Consider the following 27,230-nt stretch of genomic DNA (forward strand, 5'->3'; position numbering starts at 1 on the left):
ATGAGCCCTTTATTAGCTCTGTCATTGGGTTGCGTCATTTTTTTAAGCAAAAAAACTCAGTTCAGATTTCTGGTTACCAAATATATAATCTGGAGCAGAAGAGGTTAATGTGGATTTATTTAGAGTCTGCTTTTCTGACATCAAACATATAGAGAAGAAAGATGAAGACGTACCCCAAATTACATCAGAGGCAGCTTCATCATTGGGCCAGCGGAGGTATAAATAGGGGAGGCAGGAGGCTGGAATAGCACAGAGGAGCCAGCATAGCCACCACTGCTCACAGCCTGTCCCTGACTACTGGAGCCAACTGTCTGCAGAAGAGCAGAGCCTGCACCACCCAGGTAATACCCCCCCCCCCCCACTATCTCCCTCACCCCCCACCTGACACAGCATCACCTGTCTGTGACTATTCCCTGCCTGCAGATAACAATACAAGAGACTCTGTACAAGCTGGGGAGGGGGAGACTGAGAGATCCGTACCAGATCACACGTTACAGTCAGGGGACTTGTCACTGTGTACTGGAGCCATGTATTCCTGTGTAGTGTGTGTGTGTGTGTGTGTGTGTTCCACTGGATCATAACTAGAGAAGATATTATACTGCAAGAAGAAAGAATGCAGGAAAGGCAAGAAGAGTGATTAAAGTGATAGAGATAGATAGATAGATGAGAAAGAAAGAAAGAAAGAAAGAAAGAAAGAAAGAAAGAAAGAAAGAAAGAAAGAAAGAAAGAAAGAAAGAAAGAAAGAAAGAAAGAAAGAAAGAAAGAAAGAAAAAGAAGACATTCTGTATTTATGTTTTTGCTAATGAAAAATGTGCTAACCAACAAAAATGAAGAAAGAAAGAAAGAAAGAAAGAAAGAAAGAAAGAAAGAAAGAAAGAAAGAAAGAAAGAAAGAAAGAAAGAAAGAAAGAAAGAAAGAAAGAAAGAAAGAAAGAAAGAAAGAAAGAAAGAAAATAAAAATAGATGACATTCTGTATTTATGATTTTGCTAAAGAAAAACGTGTTAACCAACAAAAATAGTAAGAAAGAAAGACAGAAAGAAAGAAAGAAAGAAAGAAAGAAAGAAAGAAAGAAAGAAAGAAAGAAAGAAAGAAAGAATGCAAGAAAAAGATGACATTCTGTATTTATGATTTTGCTAAAGAAAAATGTGTTAACCAACAAAAATAGAAAGAAAGAAAGAAAGAGAGAAAGAAAGAAAGAAAGAAAGAAAGAAAGAAAGAAAGAAAGAAAGAAAGAAAGAAAGAAAGAAAGAAAGAAAGAAAGAAAGAAAGAAAGAAAGAAAGATGACATTCTGTATTTATGATTTTGCTAAAGAAAAATCTGTTAACAAAGAAAGAAAGAAAGAAAGAAAGAAAGAAAGAAAGAAAGAAAGAAAGAAAGAAAGAAAGAAAGAAAGAAAGAAAAGATGACATTCTGTATTTATGATTTTTCTAAAGAAAAATGTGTTAACCAACAAAAATAGATAGATAGATAGATAGATAGATAGATAGATAGATAGATAGATAGATAGATAGATAGATAGATAGATAGATAGATAGATAGATAGATAGATAGATAGATAGATAGATAGATAGATAGATAGATAGATAGATAGATAGATAGATAGATAGATAGATAGATAAGGTTTGAAGATAGATAGATAGATAGATAGATAGATAGATAGATAGATAGATAGATAGATAGATAGATAGATAGATAGATAGATAGATAGATAGATAGATAGATAGATAGATAGATAGATAGATAGATAGATAGATAATGGATAGATAGATAGATAGATAGATAGATAGATAGATAGATAGATAGATAGATAGATAGATAGATAGATAGATAGATAGATAGAAGAATAAATAGATATAGATAAAGAGAGAGAGATGGATAGATAGAATGATGGAATCTTTTCAAAGGAAACTTGCTGAGAATTAATTACACTTAGAACGTTGTTGTCGATTAAAAATAAACATTCGATTCCAGAATTTCCTTAATCTGACAGTAAAATTCTAACTAGAGAAAAAGAAATGTTTCACTCTCTGTATAATTGGCATTCTGTACCCCGGGTATCACACAATTACATGGATTTATCATATATGAAAATCCTTCTTCATTTGTTTTGGATGAACTCTGTCGCTGTAACGCGGCTCCGCAGAACAATGCAGCGAGGGGGGATTATATAACCGTGTGGAGGGATTACTAACTTTCAGACATAGTTTGTTCAAAGAAATGACAGGACGATGCAGAAGTGATATAGATACATAGTTATTGGTATTCATATTATTATTATAATAAAGTGAAAACCTCCATATACAGAACTGATCCAGAGAAAGGCTAAAGAAACGCTAAATGCATGCTCCAATTTTCTTCACTTGGGAAAGAAAAATCCTTGGTGGTCACCAAAGGCAAACAAATATTCCCTAGATCTACAATGTCTGATGTTATTACTTATAAATGTTACTAGTCACTTATATTCTCTGCATTTAGAAACACATCCAACTTATTTTTTCAAAACAATCAACTGAGCCTGGCTAGAACTACCGGTAGTTCCTGAGGGCAGAACCTTAGTTGATCCAGAGCAAGCCATTACCACTAACCAGTCCAATCTGCTCTTATCATCCTAGCGTCCTTCTAAACCCCTATTGGCAGATGGAAACATCACTTAATTAACATTCTTCTATACAATATAAAGCTGTGTAACTAAGCGTCCAATGTTATCCTAAACGGCTAGAACTAGTTCTTGTAGAAGACAATTCCATATTTTCACAGCTCTTTTTATTGCTGGAGATCTAAGGTCATCATAATTTTTAGTAGCCTCTATATTTTGCAGTTTTGCTTTGACTCTTTTAGGTCACTTTGCAGTAAAGCAAGGAAGCAGAAACCCCTGCAGTATATTAATGTGCTTTACTAAACAAGAATGTACATACAAACTACTTACAATTATAGGAAAACAATACAACACATACAAGGGTTGACTTAATAAAGGTGAATAGACTGTGCACTTTTCAAAGTGCCGTTGCACTCTGCAAATGCAGTAGCTCCAAAGCTTAGTAAATTACCGTATATACTCGAGTATAAGCCAAGTTTTTCAGCATGTTTTTTCATGCTGAAAATGCCCCCCTCGGCTTATACTCGAGTCACTGGCTTCACTGTCTCCGACGTGTCACTGCGCATGTGCCGCATGCCCGGGAATACCTGAACGTGTTCGGGCTTTCCCGAGCATCGGCGGCGCATTTGCGGTGACGTATTGGCGCCGGGCGGCGCGATTTTTAAATCGAAGGCGCCTCTCCGTCAGGTAAGTGAGACTCCTCCACAGCCCCTGCATTTCCTCATGCAGTGCTGCGGGCATGGTACAGGACATTCTCCTGTACCATGCCCGCAGCACTGCATCTCCTGTGCCATGCCTGTACATACTGTGCCATGCCTGTACTTACTGTGCCATGCCTGTACATACTGTGCCATGCCTGTAGTTACTGTGCCATGCCTATACCATCACCTGTGCTATGCCTATACCATCACCTGTGCCATGCCTATACCATATCCTGTACCATGACCTGTGCCATGCCTGTACCATGACCTGTGCCATGCCTGTACCATGATCTGTGACATGCCTGTACCATGACCTGTGACATGCCTGTACCATGACCTGTGCCATGCCTATACCATCACCTGTACCATCACCTGTGCCATGCCCTTACCATCACCTGTGCAATGCCTATACTATGACCTGCGCCATCTCCTGTACCATGCCCGCAGCCCCTGTTTTGTGTCTCGTGGTGGTCCAGTTGGGTCCAGTAGCTGCTTCATTTCCCACCCTAGGCTTATACTCGAGTCAATACGTTTTCCCTCTTTTTCGTGGTAAAATTAGGGGTCTTGGCTTATATTCGGGTCGACTTATACTCGAGTATATACGGTATGTAAAGCTTCACTTTGCAAAGTATAGCTAACAGCTAGTAACAGTTTTTTGGCTTGCACATGAATGGATGATGGAAGTCAGCAGAGCTTCTGCCTATTTACTAAGCTATGGAGCAACTGCACCTGCAGAGTGCAACTGCACTTTGCAAAGTGCATAGTCTATTTGGCTTTAGTAAATCAACCCCACAGAGTACTACAAATATGCATGCAATACACATGCCCATGCTACCTAAACATTCCAGCAAATGAGCAATGATATTGGTCTGTATGCAATAGGGATACAGTAAAAAGTTACTTAGCTTGGGTTATAGTACACAATTTCCGTAACAAACAACACTCTAGGCTCTACTCAAGCGATTGCAGGAAACCAGGTGCTCTCATAGTGTAGATTTAGTGTCACCCCCAGGTGAAGTTCCTTCTTTGCTGAAGTCCCCTTTGGCACAGATGTTTCTTCTTAGTTCTTCTTATGACAATGGAGCCCCATTGGCTTACACTTAATGATTTTGACAAAACAGAAAGTAGAAATATGTAATATATAGAAACAGAGTAAGAAAAAGATTCTGCTCAGTTTGATGTTTTTTATACTTCATGTATACAGAGGGGCAAAAACAAGTTCTGATTTAAGTTAGTCTTTCTCAACCGTTCAAGTCAGCTAGTAATTACTATATCCACAGCTCAGAATTCACTAGCATGAACAGTGAGCTGACATAAGAAATAATAAAAGAATAAAGAAAGTGGCATACTTAGCATATTCGACAAGCCACCCTATATGACAAACGTATTTTCAGTAGTAACAATGAAACAAAAAAAGCAATCGCTTGCCCAAAAGAGAAATTAAAAAAAAATGCATTGTTCCCCTGGTTGTCATCGGAAAAATGCCCCCTTACATTAATGGTCAGTGGAGTGCCCCTTACATTTTCAATCATCACTGGAGAAGGACCCATGTAGCTTGGTTGTCAGTAGGAGAAAGACCACCTTAAATTGATGGTCATTTGGAGAAGGTCCCTCTTACACTGATGGTCAGTAAGAAAAGGATCCCTTTACATTGGTGGTCAACGTGAAGAATGTCCCTTAAATTGGTGGTCAGTGGAAAGAATGCTCTTTACATTGATGGTTAGTGCGAAGAAGACTCTTTACACTGATGATCAGTGGGAAGATTGTTCTTTACATTGGTGGTCAGTGGGAAGAATGCTCTCTACATTGGAGGTCAATGGGAAGAACAGCCCCCACATTAATGGTCTGGGGGAAGAATGTTGCTTACATTGGTGGTTAGTGGGAAGAATGCTCTTTGCAGTGGTGGTCAGCAGGAAGAATGCTCCTTACGATGATGATCAATGTGAAGAATGCCCACTACATTGATGGTCTTTAGCAAGAATGTCCCTTACATTGGAGGTCAACGGGAAGAACTCCCCCTACATTATTGGTCTGTGGGAAAAATGTTTCCTACATTGGTGGTTAGTGGGAGGAATGCTCCTTACATTGGTGGCCAGTGAAAAGAATGCATTCTTACATTGGTGGTCAATTGGAAAAATGCTTCCTTACATTGGTGGTCAGTGGAGAAGGGCCCCCTCTAGATTGGTGGTCAGTGGGAGAAAGACCACCATACATTTATGGCCAATGGGAAGAATGCCTTTTACACTGGTGGTCGGTGGCAAAGATGCTCCCTTTATGGAGAGCTAAAAAGAACATTAAATGCTATTGGCGAAAGGCAGAAACAGTTCATTGCTCAAGGAACCCCTAGCAACTTTGGAGGAACTTTAGGGTACCACAAATCCTTGGTTGAGAAAGGTTGTTCTAGGAGAAAGACCACCTTACATTAATGTTCATTGGGAGAAGGGCCCATTTACACTAATGGTCAGTGGGAAGAATGTTCCTTACATTGATGTTCAGTGGGAAGAATGCCTCTTACATTGGTGGTCAGTGGGAAGAATGCCTCTTAAATTGGTGGTTTGTGGTAAGAATGCCCCTTACATTGGTGGTCCAAGGGAAGGATGCTTTCTTTACAGATATCTAAAAAGAGCATTGGTTTCAGCCGTAGCATATCTAAAGAGAAAAAAGAAGTAATTGCTCAGGGAGTCCCAAACAACCTCTGGAAGAACTCCAGGTTGGGAAAAGTTGGTCGAGGAGAAAGACCACCTTAAATTGATGGTCAATGGGAGAAAAGCCCTTTTACACTAATAGTGAATGGCAAGAATGCCTCTTGCGTAGTAAGGATGCTTCCTTTGTTGTTCAGTCGCTTAGTCGTGTCCGACTCTTCGTGACCTCATGAACCATAGCGCACCAGGCTTTTCTGTCCTCCACTGCCTCCCGGAGCTTGCTTAACTTCATGTTCATTGTTTCGATGATGCTATCTATCCATCTTGTTTTCAGTCGTCCTCTTCTCCTTTTTCCTTCCATGTTTCCCAGCACCAGGGTCTTTTCCAATGAGTCCTCTCTTCGCATAGATATCTGCTTCCTTTACAGACATCTAAAAACATCATAAGAGTTGTGGTAACGTACCAGAAAGGCAAAAACAGATAATTGCTCAAGGAACCCTGAACAAATTTTGCAGGAAACCACAGAACCCTGGTTGGGAAAGGCTGGTCGGGGGATAGTTTTATTAGGTAGTTTTAGTTGACGAAGCTAATTTACTAAAGGAATAGAAATTGCCCAACAAGGAAAAGCTGATTTCACTCCAGTCATTCAATCACTAGCACACAAAAGTGCTGTTCTTTTTATTTCTCTTTCACGTGATTGGATTTATAGAGTGAACACAGCTTTATCTTTACTAAGCTAGGGGAACATACTGTATGCTGTTAAGTTAACAATCTCCATCTCTTTAGAAAATCAACCCGATGTCTGCCTACCCATTCCACTTTTATATTTTATAGATAAACATGACGGATGACACCACACATTGCCACGTGAATGAGCACGGGAACCTCTGCAACAATTGTTTTAATAATTTATTATGCACCTTATTGTGATCTATAGTTCTATATATCCAATATAAATTATATTCCTTTGCTTAATAGATACGATCATTAACCACTTGCCGACCGCCGCACGACTATTTACTGCGGTGGTCAGTCGCTCCTGGGCAAACCGACGTAGGACTACGTCGCTCGCCCAGGAGCTTGCAGGGGGCAAGCGCGCGCCACCGGAGGCGCGCTCCCACCCCGCTCATTCCCTGACATCCCCGCACGAGTGACCGGCGGCTCCGATGTCCATCGGCCACTCGCGATCTCCCGCTGGAGAGGGAGAAAGGCAGACGCCTAATGTAAACACAGCCGTCTGTCATTCTCCCTGAAGCAACTGCAGAGACTATACGATCCTGCTATGTAGGATCGTATGTCTCTGTGGTTACATCACAAGCCACGCCCCCCCACAGTTCGAATCACGCCCCTAGGGATACATTTAACCCACTGATCACCAATACAGTTAACCCCTTCCCTGCCAGTGTCATTTTTACAGTAACAGTGCATATTTATAGCACTGATTACTGTAGCAATGTCACTGGTACTCCCAAAAGTGTCAAAAATGTCAGTCAGGGGTCTGATCTGTCCGCCGCAATGTCGCAGTCCCGCAAAAAAAAATTGCAGATCGCCGCCATTACTACTAAAAAAAAAACAATAAAAATGACGTAAATCTTTCCCGTAGTAAGTAAACGCAATAACTTTTGCTCAAACCAATCAAAATACGCTTATTGCGATTTTTTTTTTACCAAAAATATTTAACAGAAAACAAATTGGCCTAAAATGTTAAAAAAAATTTCATTTTTACATTTTTTTTGAGAATTTCATATAAAAAAAATGTGAAACATATTGCTATTTTTTCAAAATTGTCGCTCTTTTTTTGTTTATAGCGCAAAAAATAAAAATCGCACAGGTGATCAAATACCACCAAAAGAAAGCTCTGTTTGTGGCCAAAAAAAGGACATCAATTTTATTTGGGTACAGCATCGCACGACCGCGCAATTGTCCGTTAAAATCACGCAGTGCCGAATCCCAAAATAGGCCCTGGTCTTTGAGCAGCCAAATCCTCCGGGGCTTAAGTGGTAAACCTAGAATAAATTTCCAAATTCACATGATCTATGCATGGCTCTATAAAAACAAATGACATGACAGATACGATTGGGTTTCGTAGAGGTGTGGGTTAAAGTATTTCTAGCTATGAGAAGGGAATATTTTTTGTATAAATATGTTAGAATATGTTCAAAATATCTGCGAACAACAACCATTGTTTTTAACATTTTTTGTGAAAAAATAATGAATGACAAAAAAATGGATGAAAGGACATATAGTTTTCAGTGCCTATTGTCCTGCTGGGAGGTTTTGGGTGTAGATCCACCAGAGTAAATGCACTGGAGATTGAGAAAATGTTTTTTTTTTATATACCTTTTTACTCAATTCGTTTAACATACTATTAAATCATCTGTGCTAAAAAATGAATGGCATGTACTTTGCCTTTAAACGCATGTGAGTGTCGCTGCCTTTAAATGCATGTGAGTGTCGCTGCCTTTAAACACATGTGAGTGTCGCTGCCTTTAAACGCATGTGAGTGTCGCTGCCTTTAAACACATGTGAGTGTCACTGCCTTTAAGCGCATGTGAGTGTCGCTGTTGTGCAAGTCTCAATCCTTCTGTTCCAATGAGATCAGATGTCGTCTGTATTTTCTGTGACAGTTGAGCAAGGCTGGGAACCCAGGTGGGAAAGATCAACAAATGGAGTCTGTGAGATCTAATGGGTGATTAATAGCGGTTCTCATCTACCCAAAAATTGAATAAAAGTTTTGGGTAAATTAACCCTTTTCACGCTGGATTAGAGTTCATCTGTCCTCTGCCTGCCCTAAATAAAAAGTCCTACATCTCCGAATGGTGCCCAGGCTTATTTGACCGCATGGTCCATACACAGAGATGAACAGAACATGCAGTAATGCTGCCATTGCTGATCTCCTTCTCAAAATGCATGTTGCTCCTCTGGCTTCCATGCAAGGCCAACAGAATAGGAGGCTATTGGCAAAAAAGTCGCACATCTCGGAATGGTGTCAGGGCTTATTTGATCTCATGGTCCATAGACTGGACAGAGATGGAGAGAACATGCAGTAATGCTGCCATTGCTGATCTCCTTCTCAAAATTCATGTTGCTCCTCTGGCTTCCATACAAGGCCAGCAGAATAGGAGGCTATTGACAAAAAGTACCACATCTCTGAATGGTGTCAGGGCCTATTTGACCTCATGGTCCATACACTGGACAGAGATTGAGAGAACATGCAGTAATGCTGCCATTGCTGATCTCCTATTTAAAATGCATGTTGCTCCTCTGGCTTCCATGCAAGGCCAACAGAATAGGAGGCTATTGGCAAAAAAGTCACACATCTCGGAATGGTGTCAGGGCTTATTTGACCTCATGGTCCATACACTGGACAGAGATGGAGAGAACATGCAGTAATGCTGCCATTGCTGATCTCCTTCTCAAAATGCATGTTGCTCCTCTGGCTTCCATACAAGACCAGCAGAATAGGAGGAAAAGGAAAAAGGAAAAGAAAAGCTGTGCAAACAGTAAGAACTCAATACAATTATACCTATGAAGGTTCCTATTTATCCAGGTCATGAAACACATAGTAGTAGTTTGGCACATTGGGCTGGACTTAGTGCAGGGACAAGGTCATCTAGAGCCCAGGGCAGTGCTGTATCTTTGCCTAGGCCAACAAGGCCCAGGCCTAGGGCAGTACTTTGCAGGGGGGCAGAAAAAAAGCTGCACCACGCACAAGGAAAAAAAAAACAGCCTCCTTCCGCCTCACGCACTTAAAAGGGTCCCTGCCGGCTTGCGATACACATTTAGTACAGTGCCAGTCTTACAGGGCGAATTGGGCTGGAGGGCAGGGTCCAGGAGGCAAATCAGTCTGGCACCCCCATAAAGTGGTCACACTGTTACCTCCTGGTATGATATGGTATGGTATGATGATGGGCACTGATGAGGCTGACCTTATGGGAACTGATGAAGCTACACTGATGGGCACTGATAGACTTTGGTTGTGGTCTGTGGTTTACAGATGACAGGGCGGGTCATAAAAAGGAAGAGGTGTGGCCTTTACAGGAAGGGGTGCATCATATTTAAATTAGGGGGTGCACAAGTTTAGTCAGGCCTAGGGCAGCCCAAAACCTAAATACACCACTGGCCCAGGGCAAACATGAAATTGCGCCCCCCGCCCCACCCCTCACAAGATTCATGCTTACCCCCTAAGCATAAATTGCTTACCCCCTAGGCATAAATTGCCCCCAGTACAAATCCGGCCCCCTACTGAAAATACCTCCTTCCCAAATCTTTGCCCCCCCAGCTAAAATACTCTTTCCCTATATGCCCCCAGCACATATTCCCTCCCCCCAAAACAAAATGTCCCCCTCCTAGAACAAACACCCCAAATGTTCTCTCTGAGTACGATTCATCTCCCCCCCCACTCCAAATCCCCCCTCAGCACAAATCCCCCCCCCAATTCCTAATCCTAGCACGAATCCCTCCCCCTAAAAGTTTCCCTCCTGGCACAGATACCCCCCAATCATGCATAATTACACAAATCCCCCACCCACCCAAAAAAAAAATTCCCCTCCTAGCACAAATATCTTCCCCACTCTACCATGTCACCGTTTCTAGCACAAATCCCCCAAATCCCCCCTCCTAGAACAAACCCTGTTCCCCCCTCCCAACACCAATTCCCCCAAATCACCACTCCTACCAAACTTTCCTATATTTCCCCTCTTAGGACCAATATTACTCTCAATTTCCTCCTCCTAACCCAAATCCCCTCCCCACTATCTCCTCGTGGTGCCCCCCATCTCACATGACACCACAGTGCCCAGGGCAACCGACCCCCCTGCCCACCCCTTGTCCCGGCCCTGGCTGGATTTGTTCTGTAATGTTGCTCCCCTAAGCCACTTCCCCAGTTCCAATAAGTGTTAGAAACATACCCCTGCAAGGCAGAAGAGGCACTCACCTTGGGCGCCGTGCTGCCAAAAATTTTAGCCAGGGTAGGAGCCTCTTCTGCTTTTGTGTCACATGGCCATCTCCTGCACTCTGCAGGACTAAGGGGTCAAACTCATAGCTGAGTCCTGCAGATTACGCGGGGAGATCTCCTTGCATAACCAACACCCCTCCTCTGTCATTTTGACATTTGCCAGCTCAGTATCAGGAATGATAAACTGAACACAGGAACGCATGAGCAATAAACTGTCACAGAGCTCCAAAGAGTACACAGGTGGAGCCAGGACCAGGACAAGGGTTGGGCAGGAGGGGCGGCTGCCCTGGGCACAATTTTTTATTGCACGGATGTGGGTGCTCTAACACTTACCCTAAGGAAAGGGTGGGTGCAGTTTGGCATCTTTGCCCTGGGCGCTGGATGGCCTTGTCCCGGCACTGGGTGGAGCCGCAATATCCCTGTATCCTCCAGTCCACTTTGTGACATAAATGTGGCAAGATTCCTCTCCACCGTGGTATGTATGAGGTTGGGTAACTTACCAAAAAAGAGTGGGTCTTGTATGCCTTATTCCAGACTAATGCGTTTCGTCACTTCTGGTGACGTCATCTCTGATCTCCACAAAGTGGACTGGATAATACCTACACTGAGCACCCGCGCCTTGAATATATTGGATGAGCTTATTTGCACAAGGAATATCTCTTTGAACTTTGTCACTACAGTCACTTTATTTGGACTTGATTTAACCATTTGAGTCACGTGCACTTTTTCATTAAGGCTTCACAGTTGGTATATTATTTCTTATTATTTTGCACTATTATATTGGAGTATTTTACCTATTGAGGGAATTGATGTGCATATATTAACCCACCATCACGCACAATTTTATAATTTTATACAGCCACAACTATTGTTTACACTGCATAGGTTTTAAGGGTTGTATTAACATTTAGCAAGCGCTGTAGGTAGCTTTGATAGAAGGTTACTATTGATATTTCTCCATTACCATTCTATAGCTGCTGCTTCTCAATTTTAATTTTAATTACCCTATTTTATACTATTATATTATCACCTCCACATACCATCAGGCGCGGGGAATATACCTTTTGGCATATTTTTAAAGTCTTATTTGCATTGTCTATTATTGCTTACCTTAGTCGAAGTCCACCCAACTCATGTATGTTCCTTCAGAGCTACTGACAGTATCTAGTTATATGATTGATTTTGTTCTTTACCACATTATCTGTATAATATTGCTCATCTGTTTCTTTTTATGTTTAAAAATTCAATAAAAACATTGATAGAGAAATTTCTGGTCTCGGGGAACCCCTGCTAAAAATTAAAAATCTACAACTCATGACACATTAGTGTGACAGTCAGTGGGAAGAATGCTCCTTACTCTTCTCATCATTGGGAAGAATTACCCCCTTACAGATAGCTAAAAGGAAAAATGGTGTCATTGGAAACTTATCTGAGAGGCAGAAAGTGTCCATTGCTCAAGGAACCCCTAGCAACCTCAGGAGGAACCCTAAGGTTCAATGGAACCCTGGTTGAGAAACCCTACTCCAGAGGTTGGTAGGGGTTCCTTGAGCAATGAGAAATTTCTGCCCCTGAGATAAGTTCCCACTGACCCCATTCATTTTAGCTATCTGTAAGGGGGTAATTCTTCCCAATGACCACAAGTGTAAGGAGCATTCTTCCCACTGACCATCACACATTTCTGGTCTCTGGGAACCCCTGTTAAAAATTACAAATCTACAACTCATGACACATTAGTGTGACAGTTAGTGGGAAGAATGCTCCTTACTCTTGTCATTATTGGGAAGAATTACCCCCTTACAGATAGCTAAAAGGAACAATGGGGGTCATTGGAAACTTATCTGAGAGGCAGAAATTGCCCATTGCTCAAGGAACCCCTAGCAACCTCAGGAGGAACCCTAGAGTTCCACGTAACCCTGGTAGGGAATCCATGCTCCAGAGGTTGGTAGGGGTTCCTTCAGCAATGAGCAATTTCTGCCCCTCAGATAAGTTCCCACTGACCCCATTCATTTTAGCTATCTGTAAGGGGGTAATTCTTCCCAATGACCACAAGTGTAAGGAGCATTCTTCCCACTGACCATCACACATTTCTGGTCTCGGGGGAACCCCTGCCAAAAATTACAAATCTACAACTCATGACACATTAGTGTGACAGTTAGTGGGAAGAATGCTCCTTACTCTTGTCATCATTGGGAATAAATACCCCCCTTACAGATAGCTAAAATGAACAATGGGGGTCATTGGAAACTTATCTGAGAGGCAGAAATTGCCCATTGCTCAAGGAACCCTAGCAACCTCAGGAAGAACCCTGGTTAAGAAACCCTGCTCCAGAGGTTTGTAGGGGTTCCTTGAGCAATGAGCAATTTCTGCCCCTCGGATAAGTTCCCACTGACCCCATTCATTTTAGCTATGTGTAAGGGGGTAATTCTTCCCAATGACCATAAGTGTAAGGAGCATTCTTCCCACTGACAATCACGCTAATGTACCAAGAGATGTAGATATAGTCATTTTCAGCAGGGGTTCCCTGAGACTAGAAAGTTATTTCAAAGGTTCCTCTGTGTTGAAAAGGTCATGGGCTGACTGGCAACTTTTGGCCCAGGGGGCAAGTACAAACCGGAGGCCCATGGTGCAGGTACAAACCCGAAGCCCCACCCCCCCCCCACTATCCCACTTCCCGGCCTCCTCCTGACCCCCATTCCATGCTTTAATTCCCTTCACCAGGAATATTTTAGGCATATCTGTGGCAGAATCGGTGCAGCCTTTTTATGGGGCACCAGAGCAGCCTGGGGGGCAATTGCCCCCCTGCCTCCTGGCCCAGTCCTCCCCTGGAAAAGGTTGAGAAAGGCTGGATTAGACATATAGGAAATGTGAATGTTAATAGAAGGGAAAGGTCAAGAATAGATTGGGAAGGAAAAGGAGAGGGGAGAGGCAGGTTATGGGAAGGGTAGGGTGCAAAGATGGGAGGAAAAGAAGAAAGGACCATATGTCTTCTCTGGCTGAATGCCAGGTTTACCTTGTCTATTGTAGATCTTACTCATCATGGGCACTTCTATTTGATGTATATGGCCTTTTGTTTATTGTATATATACATATTTTTTGGATCAGGGGACCTTGTTTGGGGCACTTTTCCTTGGAAACTGCAACCCCTGCTTTGATATCTAGGATTGGTTCCTCTCTCCATGGAGGTTTTTTTCCTATGTTCTATTTCCATTTTATTCAGCTATTCCCACTTTAAATTTCAAGATGTTTTCACCTTTTCATAATATTGGTTGAGCCAATATTATGTATACTATATACTAAGGGTTCTCTGTATGTGGATATGTTTGGATCCCGAAGAAGCTCAACGGTTTTGAGCGAAACGCGTCAATCCAGATCCACTAACCAGATGACGATGTGTAGCATTAGAATCCACCGTGACATGTTTAAACTGACTGACATTTTTACTTTTTTATATTATCAATAAATGTTTATTTTTTATTTTTGTTGGATTAATATATATATATATATATATATATTTTTTTTTTTTTTTTGGGGGGGGGTACATTTAAATTCCCATTTCCAGGACTACCAGACCTGGGTTTTATTGTACACTTTTGTTTTTTCCGGGGACGGTGCCAGAATTGTATTGACAGAGACTCACTCTCCACCCAATTTGCAAGAAAGGAAACTCCTCATCGGCAATCGTGAACATAGTGTGGGGAAAGCACGTTACCCTGACTGATAACCCAAAAAGGTACAGTGAGACAAACCTATTGAAGTAGCGAGCAATTGTTTGAATTATTCTGTGCAGGAATATTCTGTCCAATTTAACCCTGTGGTCCGAAATTTTGGAGTGTTTGTTTTTTTAAGGAGCTGGTAAGGCTTTCCACCACTCTGATGTCTTAAGCCTGATTTAGCCACCGTTGGATTGTCAACTATTAGAAGGTTTTCCACAGTATGCGGTAGCGTGCAGCATTGACCATATGGCACAATTAATTAATAAATAAATATGTAAATCAATTAATAAACTTATGTTTAAATACTTTTAGAAATGAATGAGTAAATAAATTCAGAAATTAACGTGTAAATAAATTCAGAAATTAATATGTACAAAAACTCCTAAATGTATGTGCAATTCAATTTATAAAATGAATGTGTAAATACATGAATAGATAAATGTATAAATAAATTAAAAGATAAACGCGTAAATAAATTATTCAATTAATATGTAACTACATTTAAAAAAATAATGTGCTAATACACTTATAAATTAATTTGCAAAAAAGTTCTTAAATAAATGTGTAAATACATTTATTACTTAATGCGTAAATAAATTAATAAATTTAAGTGCAAATAAAAAAGTAAACAAATATTTTTTTAAGTGTGTTATACGCTTATTAACCCTTAGTAAACCCTTTTCATTTTTATTAACTTCATTGCATTCTTCCTATAGAATTTTTTACTATTTTGTTTTAATTGTTTCCATTTAAATTTACGATTGTTTGTGCTTTTAGCTCCAAATTATTAAAGATGCTTTGCACTAGAAACATGATTCTAGTGCCTTTACAAAAGGGACAGAATGAAATTTGCAGTTAACCCTAAGTAGTTTTTTTAATCATATAATAAATAGTTAAAATTGTATTTAACCTTTTAAAATTATTATTGTATTTTATTATATTATTATATTATATTAATGCATAAATACATTAATACATTTAAGTGCAAATTAAAAAAATAAGCAAATATTTTTTTTAAGTGTTTTATACCCTTATTAACCCTTAGTAAACCCTTTATCATTTTTATTAACTTCATTGCATTCTTCCTATAGAATTTTTTACTATTTTGTTTTAATTGTTTCCATTTAAATTTGCGATTGTTGGTGGTTTTAGCTCCAAATTATTAAAGATGCTTTGCACTAGAAACATGATTCTAGTGCCTTTACAAAAGGGACAGAATGAAATTTGCAGTTAACCCCAAGTAGTTTTTTTAATCATATAATATATAGTTAAAATTGTATTTAACCTTTTAAAATTATTATTATATTATATTATTATATTATATTAATGCATAAATAAATTAATACATTTAAGTGTAAATGAAAAAAATAAACAAATATTTTTTTTAAGTGTTTTATACCCTTATTAACCCTTAGTAAACCCTTTTTCATTTTTATTAACTTCATTGCATTCTTCTTATAGCATTTTTTTTTTTTTAATTGTTTCCATGTAAATTTCTTAAATTTGCGATTGTTTGTGCTTTTAGCTCCAAATTATTAAAGATGCTTTGTACTAGAAACGTGATTCTATTGCCTTCACAAAAGGGACAGATTGAAATTTGCAGTTAACCCTAAGTAGTTTATTAACCATAAAATATATAGTTCAAATTGTATTTAACCATTTAAAATTATTATTATATTATATTATATTATATTAATGCATAGATACATTAATAAATTTAAGTGCAAATAAAAACATAAACAAATATTTTTTTAAGTATTTTATACCCTTATTAACCCTTAGTAAACCCTTTTTCATTTTTATTAACTTCATTGCATTCTTCCTATAGCATTTTTTACTTTTTTTTTTATTTTAATTGTTTCTATCTAAATTTCTTAAATTTGTGATTGTTTGTGCTTTTAGCTCCAAATTATTTAAGATGCTTTGGACTAGAAACATGATTCTAGTGCCTTTACAAAAGGGACAGAATGAAATTTGCAGTTAACTCTAAGTAGTTTTTTAACCATATAATATATAGTTAAAATTTTATTTAACCTTTTAAAATTATTATTATATTATATTATATCATATCATATTATATTAAATTATTCTATATTATATTATTATTTTGTTTACTCCTTCATTCCCTTCCATTTTTTTACTCTTTGTATATAAATGTTTAAAATGTGTGGTAATTTTTATAATGTTGAATTAAAGAGTATAGGGGGGGAGTAGTCAGCAATTTGGCATCCTTACCGTCGGTGCCAGAGAAATTTGTTGGGCACTGTACTGCTGTATATAAGGTGCACAAAAAATCCCCCCAAAAAATCTGGCAATAATTTACTTATTAGCAAACTACTCAGTTATATTCAGTATTCAGTAATTTTAGAAATAAGCTTTAGTTGATTCCATGCAAAATTGTCACACAGCTACTTTGTCTTAATTTGAAATTTGAATATATTTTAATTATGGTCTAGAAGTTCACTGCCAAAAAATGTTTTAATTTGAGCCATTACAACTCCCGTTGTCTATATGAAAAATGTTAAATATTCAACCAATATTCTCTTTTCAGCTAATCAAAAATCTTAAAGTGGTACTAAACCCAAAAACAAAAATGTAATATATTGCAGCTTACGAATCCTTAGATGTGGTGGTTCCATTCGATTTTTTTAGGCTTTCTTCTCCCGATTTTCACCTGGTGATCTGACCAGTAACACATTTTCTGTCTTAGAGTCGGTTCACACTAGTCGCGCTCCCTCGTGGTCCATTGATTAGCACAGGACCCGTTCTAATAGGAGCAACACAAGTCGCTCCGACTTAGAAAAAGGGTCCTGTACTACTTCGGGGCGACCTCGGAACGACTTGCATAGATTTCCATTATGTGAAGTCCCTGCAAGTCGCTCCAAAGTCGTGGTGCATGGGAATGCACAAGTCGCCCCCGAAGTAGTAAGGAGTCGTGTCGCCTCAGTGTGAACCGACTCTTAGGGTGTCTCCACTCTGGATGGAAGAGAAATGGAGACACCTGAGGACCATAAAGTCTATCTAAATCCAAAACCTTTAATTATTTTGGATAATCCCTTTCAACTTTTTTTCCTTTTCTGTCCCATTCAAGAGATTTTCCTTCACTTCTTGTCCTGTACACACAAAATGTGAGAGGAGATTTATCTAACGTGAAGGGAAATCCCCTCCTAGATTAGAAGTTTAACCCTCTATTGGCAACCCAAAAGTTCAGATTCTCTCTTTACTTTTTTAGTCCAGATACTCAATGATCGTATACAGTTATGTGAACAATAAGTACCCCCCCCCCCCCCCCTATGGAATTTGCTGACAGTTTCAACATGAACTAAATTACCAAAAGTATTGGGACGCCTGGCTTTACATGTAATGGAACTTTATTAGCATCCCAGTCTTAGTCTGTAGGGTTTAATATTGAGTTGGCCCACCCTTTGAAGCTATAACAGCTTCAACTCTTCTGGGAAGGCTGTCCACAAGGTTTAGGAGTGTGTTTATGGGAATGTTTGACCATTCTTCCAGAAGCGTATTTGTGAGGTCAGGCATTGGTGTTGGACGAGAAGGCCTGGCTCACAGTCAGCGCTCTAATTAATTCCAAAGGTGTTCTATCAGGTTGAGGTCAGGACTCTGTGCAGGCCAGTCAAGTTCCTCCAACCCAAACTCGCTCATCCATGTCTTTTATGGACCTTGCTTTGTGCACTGGTCTATATCATTTGGTGGGGGGAGGATTATAGCATGGGGTTTGTTTTCATAGTTTGGGCTTGACCCCTTAGTTCCAGTGAAGGGAACACCTAAGGCAGTGATGGAGAACCTTGGCACCCCAGATGTTTTGGAAGTACATTTCCCAAGATGCTCATGCACTTTGCAGTGTAGTTGAGCATCACAGGAAATGTAGTTCCAAAATATCAGGGGTGCCAAGGTTGGCAATCACTGACCTAAGGCATCAGCATACCAAGACATTTTGGACAATTTCATGCTCCCAACTTTGTGGGAACAGTTTGGGGATGGCCCCTTCCTGTTCCAACATAACTGCGCACCAGTGCACAAAGCAAGGTCCATAAAGACATGGATGAGTGAGTTTGGGGTGGAGGAACTTGACTGACCTACACAGAGTCCTGACCTCAACCCATAAAACACCTTTGGGATGAATTAGAGCGGAGACTGCGAGCCATCGAGCCATTCCCATAGACACACTCATAACCCTTGTGGACAGCCTTTCCAGAAGAGTTGAAGCTGTTATAGCTGCAAAGGGTGGGCCAACTCAATATTGAACCCTACGGACTAAGACTGGGATGCTATTAGTTCATCATGTGCATGTAAAGGCAGGTGTCCCAATACTTTTGACAATATAGTGCGTATGAACAGGCAAACATTAGATCAGTGATGGCAAACCTTGGCACCCCAGATGTTTTGGAACTACATTTCCCATGGTGCTCATGCACTCTGCAGGTGTAGTTGAGCATCATGGGAAATGTGGTTCCAAAACATCTGAGGTGCCAAGGTTCGCCATCACTGCATTAGATCTTCATTCAAACACTGCCTACAGATCCGCTTTAACAAAAACACTAAAAATGTTTGTTCTTTTAATAATTTATTCAGCTAAATCAGCCTTTTACAACCAGTGTGCCCAAGCACCATGGGGTGCCTTGAGGTTTCTTCAGGGGTGCCTTGGCGAAATGGCAAAAAATTGCCCAAAAATTGTTTTTTTAAAAAAAAGGTTTTTATTGTGCACAATTACAACCTTCTAACTCCTGGCGTCCTAACGACCATTGGCATAATCAGTTTATAGGGAGGATGTCATTCGCCTGCATAGCATCCTTGTTTGACCCTCCCCTGCCGCCCCCCACGTTAGCTGAATGATTGAGAAAAACTGAGTGAGAAGAGAAACATTGGCATACTAGTCAGTACCAGTTTACAAAAGTGTATTTGCTTTGGAAGAATAAATCACCGCTAACGTTGGGTGTCCTACTTGGACTTGTGGATGTTGCTGCACTATGTGAGACTATTAGAATAGTTTTTACATTTTTGAATGGGGTGCCTTGGGACTGTCCATAATTTTTAAAGGGTGCCTTGACTGAAAAAAGGTTGAGAAACACTGAGCTAAATTATTAACAGATGTAAGTAAGCCCATGGCATCAAAAGCTGCTATTGCCCCCATTAGTAGAAATGACTTCTTGTAGGGATTTTGTATATTTCCCACCAGTCTGTGACTATTCCTCCATGCAAAATTGCTTCATGTGCAAGATGTTAGTCCCTGCATGAGCTGCCTGTTTTAATTTCCCCTTACACCATTTTAGTGGAAATCAAGTCAGGGCTTTGACTGGGGAAGCCTATGACACTCTATTTCTCTCTTTTTTTTTTTTTTTTTTTTGGAGTCATTATTTGGTTAGTATGATTCAGATCATTATGTTCTGCAGCCTCACGCGTTACCTCAAACACCATTTACTATTAAAAATAATACAAACCCAATTCCAAAAAAGTTGGGGCACTGTACAAAATGTGAGTAAAAAAGGAATGGACTAATTTACAAATCTCATAAACTTATATTTTATTCACAATATAATATAGATTACATATCAAATGTTGAAAGTGAGACATATTGAAATGTCATGCGACATGAGAGCTACACATTCCAAAAAAGTTGGGACAGGCAGCAATAGGAGGCTGGAAAAGTTAAATGTACATATAAGGAACACCTGGAGGACCAATTTGCAACTTATTAGGTCAATTGGCAACATGATTGGATATAAAAAGAGCCTCTCAGGCAGTGTCTCTCAGAAGTCAAGATGGGCAGAGGATCACCAATTCCCCCAATGCTGCGAAGAAAAATAGTGGAACAATATTAGAAAGGAGTTTCTCAGAGAAAAATCACAAAGAGTTTGAAGTTATCATCATCTGCAGTGCATAATATCATCCAAAGATTCGGAGAATCTGGAACAATCTCTGTGTGTAAGGGTCAAGGCCGGAAAACCATACTGGATGGCGGTGATCTTCGGACCCTTAGACGGCACTGCATCACATACAGGAATGCTACTGTAATGGAAATCACAACATGGGCTCAGGAATACTTCCAGAAAACATTGTCGGTGAACACAATCCACCGTGCCATTCACCGTTGCCAGCTAAAACTCTATAGGCCAAAAAAGAAGCCATATCTAAACATGATCCAGAAGCGCAGGCATTTTCACTGGGCCAAGGCTCATTTAAAATGGTCTGTGGCAAAGTGGAAAACTGTTCTGTGGTCAAAAAAATCAAGATTTGAAGTTATTTTTGGAAAACTGGGACGCCATGTCATCCGGACTAAAGAGGACAAGGACAACCCAAGTTGTTATCAGCGCTCAGTTCAGAAGCCTGAATCTCTGATGGTATGGGGTTGCATGAGTGCGTATGACATGGGCAGCTTACACATCTGGAAAGGCACCATCAATGCTGAAATGTATATCCAAGTTCTAGAACAACATATGCTCCCATCCAGACATCGTCTCTTTCAGGGAAGACCTTGCATTTTCCAACATGACAATGCCAGACCACATACTGCATCAATTACAACATCATGGCTGCGTAGAAGAAGGATGAAATGGCCAGCCTGCAGTCCAGACCTTTCACCCATACAAAACATTTGGCGAATCATAAAGAGGAAGATGCGACAAAGAAGACCTAAAATAGTTGAGCAACTAGAAGCCTGGATTAGACAAGAATGCGACAACATTCCTATTCCTAAACTTCAGCAACTTGTCTCTTCAGTCCCCAGACGTTTGCAGACTGTTATAAAAAGAAGAGGGGAGGCCACACAGTGGTAAACATGGCCTTGTCCCAACTTTTTTGAGATGTGTTGATGCCATGAAATTTAAAATCAACTTATTTTTCCCTTAAAATTATAAATTTTCTCAGTTTAAACATTTGATATATCATCTATGTTGTATTCTGAATAAAATATTGAAATTTGAAACCTCAACATCATAGCATTCTGTTTTTATTCACAATTTGTACAACTTTTTCGGAATCGGGTTTGTATAAATATACTCACAAAGGTCATATGACTGCATGTAGTGTGAGTATATTTGTATTCTTTTTATTAATAAATGGTGCTTGAGGCAATGCACAAGGTTGGTGCACCCTTCTTGTTGGGCACTGAAATGAGAATATTGGCTTCATCATCAGGCCTGATGAAGGAGGAGGTCCTCCGAAACGACGTTGCAGCCCGCCCTCCACTCTCAGTTCAGTGTACGTTCCTGTCGGCTTCCGTGGAGGAACCGACAGACTTGTCCTTCTATTTCCGGTTCCGGGTTATTACCTTCCTGCTGTACGGCAGACAGCGGTGAGGCTGCCCAGCCAGGGAGCCCACGCCATTTGCAGCATCACCCGGCATTGCCGGTATTCAGGACTTCCTTCACCACTACACAGGACGCGCCACACAGGACCCAGATGTGACTGTCCTTCATTTGCATCTTCCATCGGATCTACTGTGGGGACTGTCTTTTTACACCATGCATGCTGTTTCATTGGAATACCTGTTTTTAACATGTAAGTTACTACATTAAATTACACAGCTGTTCATCTACCTTTATGACTTGGCGCCCTTGTTTCTTTTCTCTGTTACATGTTTGGAGGGTATCCCTACCTCTTGAGGAGCTGCCTGTCCAATCTTCACCCCAGTACCCTGATTTGGACTTTTTGTACTCTTTCATCAGCAAGGATCCATCCGGGATCATCGCATGATTGATTAGGACTTCTACACACTTGAGGTTCTTGTATCTTGTTTGCCCTGCAATTTTCATTGTTACCCAATCTAATTTAATTATTTATCCATTTATATTTTTAAATTTTGTGTTTTTTTTTTTTTTTTTTTATATTGGTGATTCATCTGTGGTACCACTGGTCATGTGGTCCCCTCCAAAATGGTCCAGTGAGCGCTGATTCACTGACCTAGGTCAGTGTGTGTCTTTTTATTCCTTCTCCAATACTGTTCATATTATTTTATCTTGTCTTACATCATTTTTTTACAGATGAAAAGTTTTATTGAGAATACTTAACTGAAAAGATAAACAAATGCAGCATACAATATATAAGAATATAAGTATCAGGAGAAACATGAGTACATTCCAGTGCAGTGGTCTTTAAACTGCTGCCCCTTTGCTTGACTTTATCTGGCCCTTGGGCACTATTCCTCCTACTGACACCAAACTATGGGGGCAAAATTGTTGCCACTGACACCAACAGTAGAGGAGAATTCTTCCCACTGACACCAACAATGGGGCACTGTTCCTCCCACTTACACCAATGATGTGGCACTTATACTCCCAGTGACATCAATGATTGGACACTATTCCCCCCTGTTACACCAAGGATGGGGCAATATTCCTCCGACTTACACCAGTGATGTGGCACTTATACTCCCAGTGACATCAATGATGGGGCACTATCCCCCCCCCTCCGTGACACCAACAATGGGGCACTATTCCTCCCACTTACACCAATGATGGGGCACTATTCCTCCTACTGACACCGATGATGGGGCACTATTCCTCCTACTGACACTGATGATGGGGCACTATTCCTCCCACTGACACCAATGATGGGGCACTATTCCTCCCACTGAATCGATGATGGGACACTATTCCTCCTACTGACACTGATGATGGGACACTATTCCTCCCACTGACACCAATGTTGGGACACTATTCCTCCCACTGAATCGATGATGGGGCACTATTCCTCCTACTGACACTGATGATGGGACACTATTCCTCCCACTGACACCAATGATGGGGCACTATTCCTCCCACTGAATCGATGATGGGACACTATTCCTCCCACTGAATCGATGATGGGACACTATTCCTCCCACTGACACCAATGATGGGACACTATTCCTCCCACTGACACCAATGATGGGACACTATTCCTCCTACTGACACCAATGTTGGGACACTATTCCTCCTACTGAATCGATGATGGGACACTATTCCTCCCACTGAATCGATGATGGGACACTATTCCTCCCACTGACACCAATGATGGGACACTATTCCTCCCAGTGTCACCAATGATGGAGCACTATTCCTCACTGACACCAAGGATAGGACACTATTCCTCCTACTGACACCAAGGATGGGAGACTGTTTCTCCCACTTACACCAATGATGGGGCATTAATCCTCCCACTGACACCAGTGACGGAGCACTATTCCTCACTGACACCAAGGATGGGACACTATTCCTCCCACTTACACCAATTATGTGGCACTACCCATATGGAAGAAAAATGTATTTTGAGAGAGAGAGAGAGAGAGAGAGAGAGAGAGAAAGAAAGAAAGGAATGGAGAGAGATGGAGGAAGGAAGGAAGGGTGCACCTTACATCAGAGTACTCGCTGGAAGGAGAAGCGCATGGATGGATGGATCAGGCACCATCTTTCTGGTTGCTGGTCTGCAATCTTTCCGCCCACACCTCATCTTCTCTGAGGAGAAAACTGTCGGGGGGGGTGGAGAGGGCGGGAGGAGGAGCAGAAGCAGCTCTCTCTCCTCCCCGTCTGTGGACTGTGGGGGAGGGGGAAGTGTCAATGCAGCGGCTCTAGTATCTGGCTGTGATCTGGCGGTGTCGGGGAGCTCCCATTCCCCAGTGAGCTGCTCCTGATCGCAGCCCCGAATCGTAGCGGATTGTACCGTTTACAGACCGGCCGGGACTCAAGAATGTGCTGATGGCATGGAAATCCCTGCTGCCAGCCTCAAAAGCGGCTCTATAACTTGGCAAATTAGGCACCTGCGAGGCCCCTGTGAGCGTGAGGCCTTAGGCGATCGCCTAATTTGCCTAATTAAAGAGCCGCCTCTGGTGCCCAGAGTTGGGGATCCAGTATGCCTCTTAGGTGGGGAAGGGTGGTATTTTGTTCTGGCATTTTACTGTTTCCATCAAACAGGTCACTTCAGGGTCCCCAAAAAACTAGGTTACTGAGGGTTTCATAAGAACCCAACAGAGCTGCTTCCAAAGTAACTGCTAGGTTGTCTACTGGCTGAGAAAACCACCAACGCACCGTAACAAATAGTACAGCTGAAAGATCTGAAGGGATAAACCACCTTGTGTAAGAGGGAGCTGCAAGGTCATTTAGGAAGGATAAGGGGTCTTCCCAGCCCATACAAATGAAAAATTAATACCACATAATCTAGTCAAAAAAAAGATGTCAGCAAGGAGATACAGTTGTGTTTCTGAAGAGGTATAAAAATTTTGGTAGGGAACCCATTTCAATTAGATTGACCCTGCCGACTGGAGTAAATCCCAAAGGTGTTCTATCAGAGGCGTAACTATAACCTTCAGGGCCCCAGTGCAAGAAACCATGAAGGGCCCCCCCAGGCCCCTGGCCGAGGCCCTTCTCTTCAAGCCTGGGGCTCTTCCCACTGATCCTGGAGCCCTTTACTCTCGTTGCGGGGCCCTTTATTACAGTCCTGCAGTGGGACCCTTTCACAAGTTCTGCAGTGCGCCCCCTTCCTGCCATCTTGGGGCCTCCCCACGGGGGTGGAATGCCAGGGCCCGGTCACAAGTGACCTTTGTGATCCTGGAAGTTCACCCACTGGTGTCAGTAGTTTTTATTTTTTGGTAATTTAATTGTATTATTTTTTATCATTTTATTTTATTTTTTTACAATGTCACTGACTATGACTCTGTCCATTCAGAAAAGGAAGGAGCTAGTAAATAACATATTTACTGACCCCTTCCTGGTTCTCTATTGTGACACATCCCCTGCAGCAGCTGGCAGGAGAGGGGAGGGAGCACAGTAGGGGGGGGGGGGACCAGGGGAGCACACAGGGGCCCAGAGACAGCAGAACACAAGTGAACTGGATAGGAGGAGTGACGGGGGCAGCATACAGAGGGACCAATCTCCTCCATTTTCCTCCTGCAGCTACAGGAGGAAAAAGGAGGACAGTGATTTCTATACATGCTGCCCCCGCCCCCCCTCCTATCCAGGTGTACAGGGGAGCCGCACAGTCCCCCCTGAAGCATGGGGCCCGGTTGCAATTGCAACCTCTGCAACCCCTATAGTTACGCCCCTGTGTTCTATCAGGTTGAGGTCAGGACTCTGTGCAGGCCAGTCAAGTTCCTCCACCCCAAAACTCGCTCATCCATGTCTTTATGGACTTCGCTTTGTGCACTGGTCCAAACAATTTGGTGGAGGGGGGATTATGGTGTGGGGGTGTTTTTCAGGGGTTGGGCTTGGCCCCCTAGTTCCAGTGAAGGGAACTCTTAAGGCGTCGGCACACCAAGATGTTTTGGACAATTTTATGCTCCTAACTTTGTGGGAAGAGTTTGGGGATGGCCCCTTCCTGTTCCAACATGACAGCGCACCAGTGCACAAAGCAAGGTCCATAAAGACATGGATGAGCGAGTTTGGGGTGGAGGAACATGACTGGCCAGCACAGAGTCCTGACCTCAACCTGATAGAACACCCTTGGGATGAATTAGAGGGGAGACTACGAGCCAGGCCTTCTCCTCCATCATCAGTGCCTGACCTCACAAATGGGCTTCTGGAAGAATGGTCAAACATTCCCATAGACACACTCCTAAACCTTGTGGACAGCCTTCCCAGAAGAGTTGAAGCTGTTATAGCTGCAAAGGGTGGGCCAACTCTATATTGAACCCTACAAACTAAGACTGGGATGCCAGTAAACGGTTATATCCCCTGTGTAAAAAAAAAAAAAAAAACCTGCAGGACAATGGCATAATGTGCTAGTATGCATCGCATACTAGCACATTATGAAATACTTACCTTAGAGGGAAGCCCCCACACAATTGCCCGGACATCGCTGAGGGAGCTGACATGCTCCCTCTTCTGGGTTTGGCGGCTCCGGCGCTGTGAGTGGCCGGAGCCGCGATGACGTCACTCCCGCGCACGCGCGTGGGAGTTCACTTTCCGGCGAGGAGCCGGGAAGGAGCTCTGAAGGTTCGGCAAGATACGCCAGACCTTCAGAGCGCATGCGCCGCTGATGTCAGCGGCTGCATGCAGGGCGAATATCTCCTAAACCATGCAGGTTTAGGAGATATTAATTTTACCTACAGGTAAGTCTTATTATAGGCCTTATTATAGGCTTACCTGTAGGTAAAAATAAAAAAGCGCAGTATACTACTGCTTTAAAGTTCATGTGCGTGTAAAGGCAGGTGTCCCAATACTTTTGACAACATACTGTATAAATATATATATATATATATATATACATATTCATACCTTCTAACTTTTTGAGATAGGAATGAGGGAAACCTATTAGCAAAAGGGTGTAGACATAGGACACACCCCCTGCTACGCCCCCTTAAATGAGAATTATCAAAAAAAAAAAAAAGATAAGTTAAACCCACAAGTGCTTTTTTTTTTTTTTAACCACTGTTATTCCTTTATATCGGCTTTTGAAATTTACAAATGTAGCAATTTAGAAATTGGATGAAAGTTTAGCACAAACATTTTTTGAAAGATAAAAAGTGCATTTTTTATAAACAGTTGGGAGCTATGGTATATTGACAGTTCTGAGGTTGCATTTATTCAGCTTTGCATTGCACTTTGCAACAAGTCCTATTGTAAGGTGACCAGATTTTTCAAATTAAATCGGGGAACATATTTCTTTTTATTGGCAAATGGTAAACTATTTT

The 27,230-nt window shown here is 41.4% G+C and overlaps 1 protein-coding gene across 1 annotated transcript in view; it reads left to right on the forward strand.

The window, feature by feature from the left end:
- Positions 1 to 225: 225 nt before the first annotated feature.
- TRH (thyrotropin releasing hormone) overlaps positions 226 to 27,230 on the forward strand; it is a 65,276-nt gene continuing 38,271 nt past the window's right edge. Inside the window, exon 1 of the mRNA XM_082265471.1 lies at positions 226 to 341. The gene's annotated coding sequence lies outside the window, so the exon portion shown is untranslated. The remainder of the gene's footprint in view (positions 342 to 27,230) is intronic.

This window comes from Pelophylax lessonae (assembly GCF_965119305.1).
Source record: "Pelophylax lessonae genome assembly, chromosome: 8".
Classification (NCBI taxonomy): Eukaryota; Metazoa; Chordata; class Amphibia; order Anura; family Ranidae; genus Pelophylax; species Pelophylax lessonae.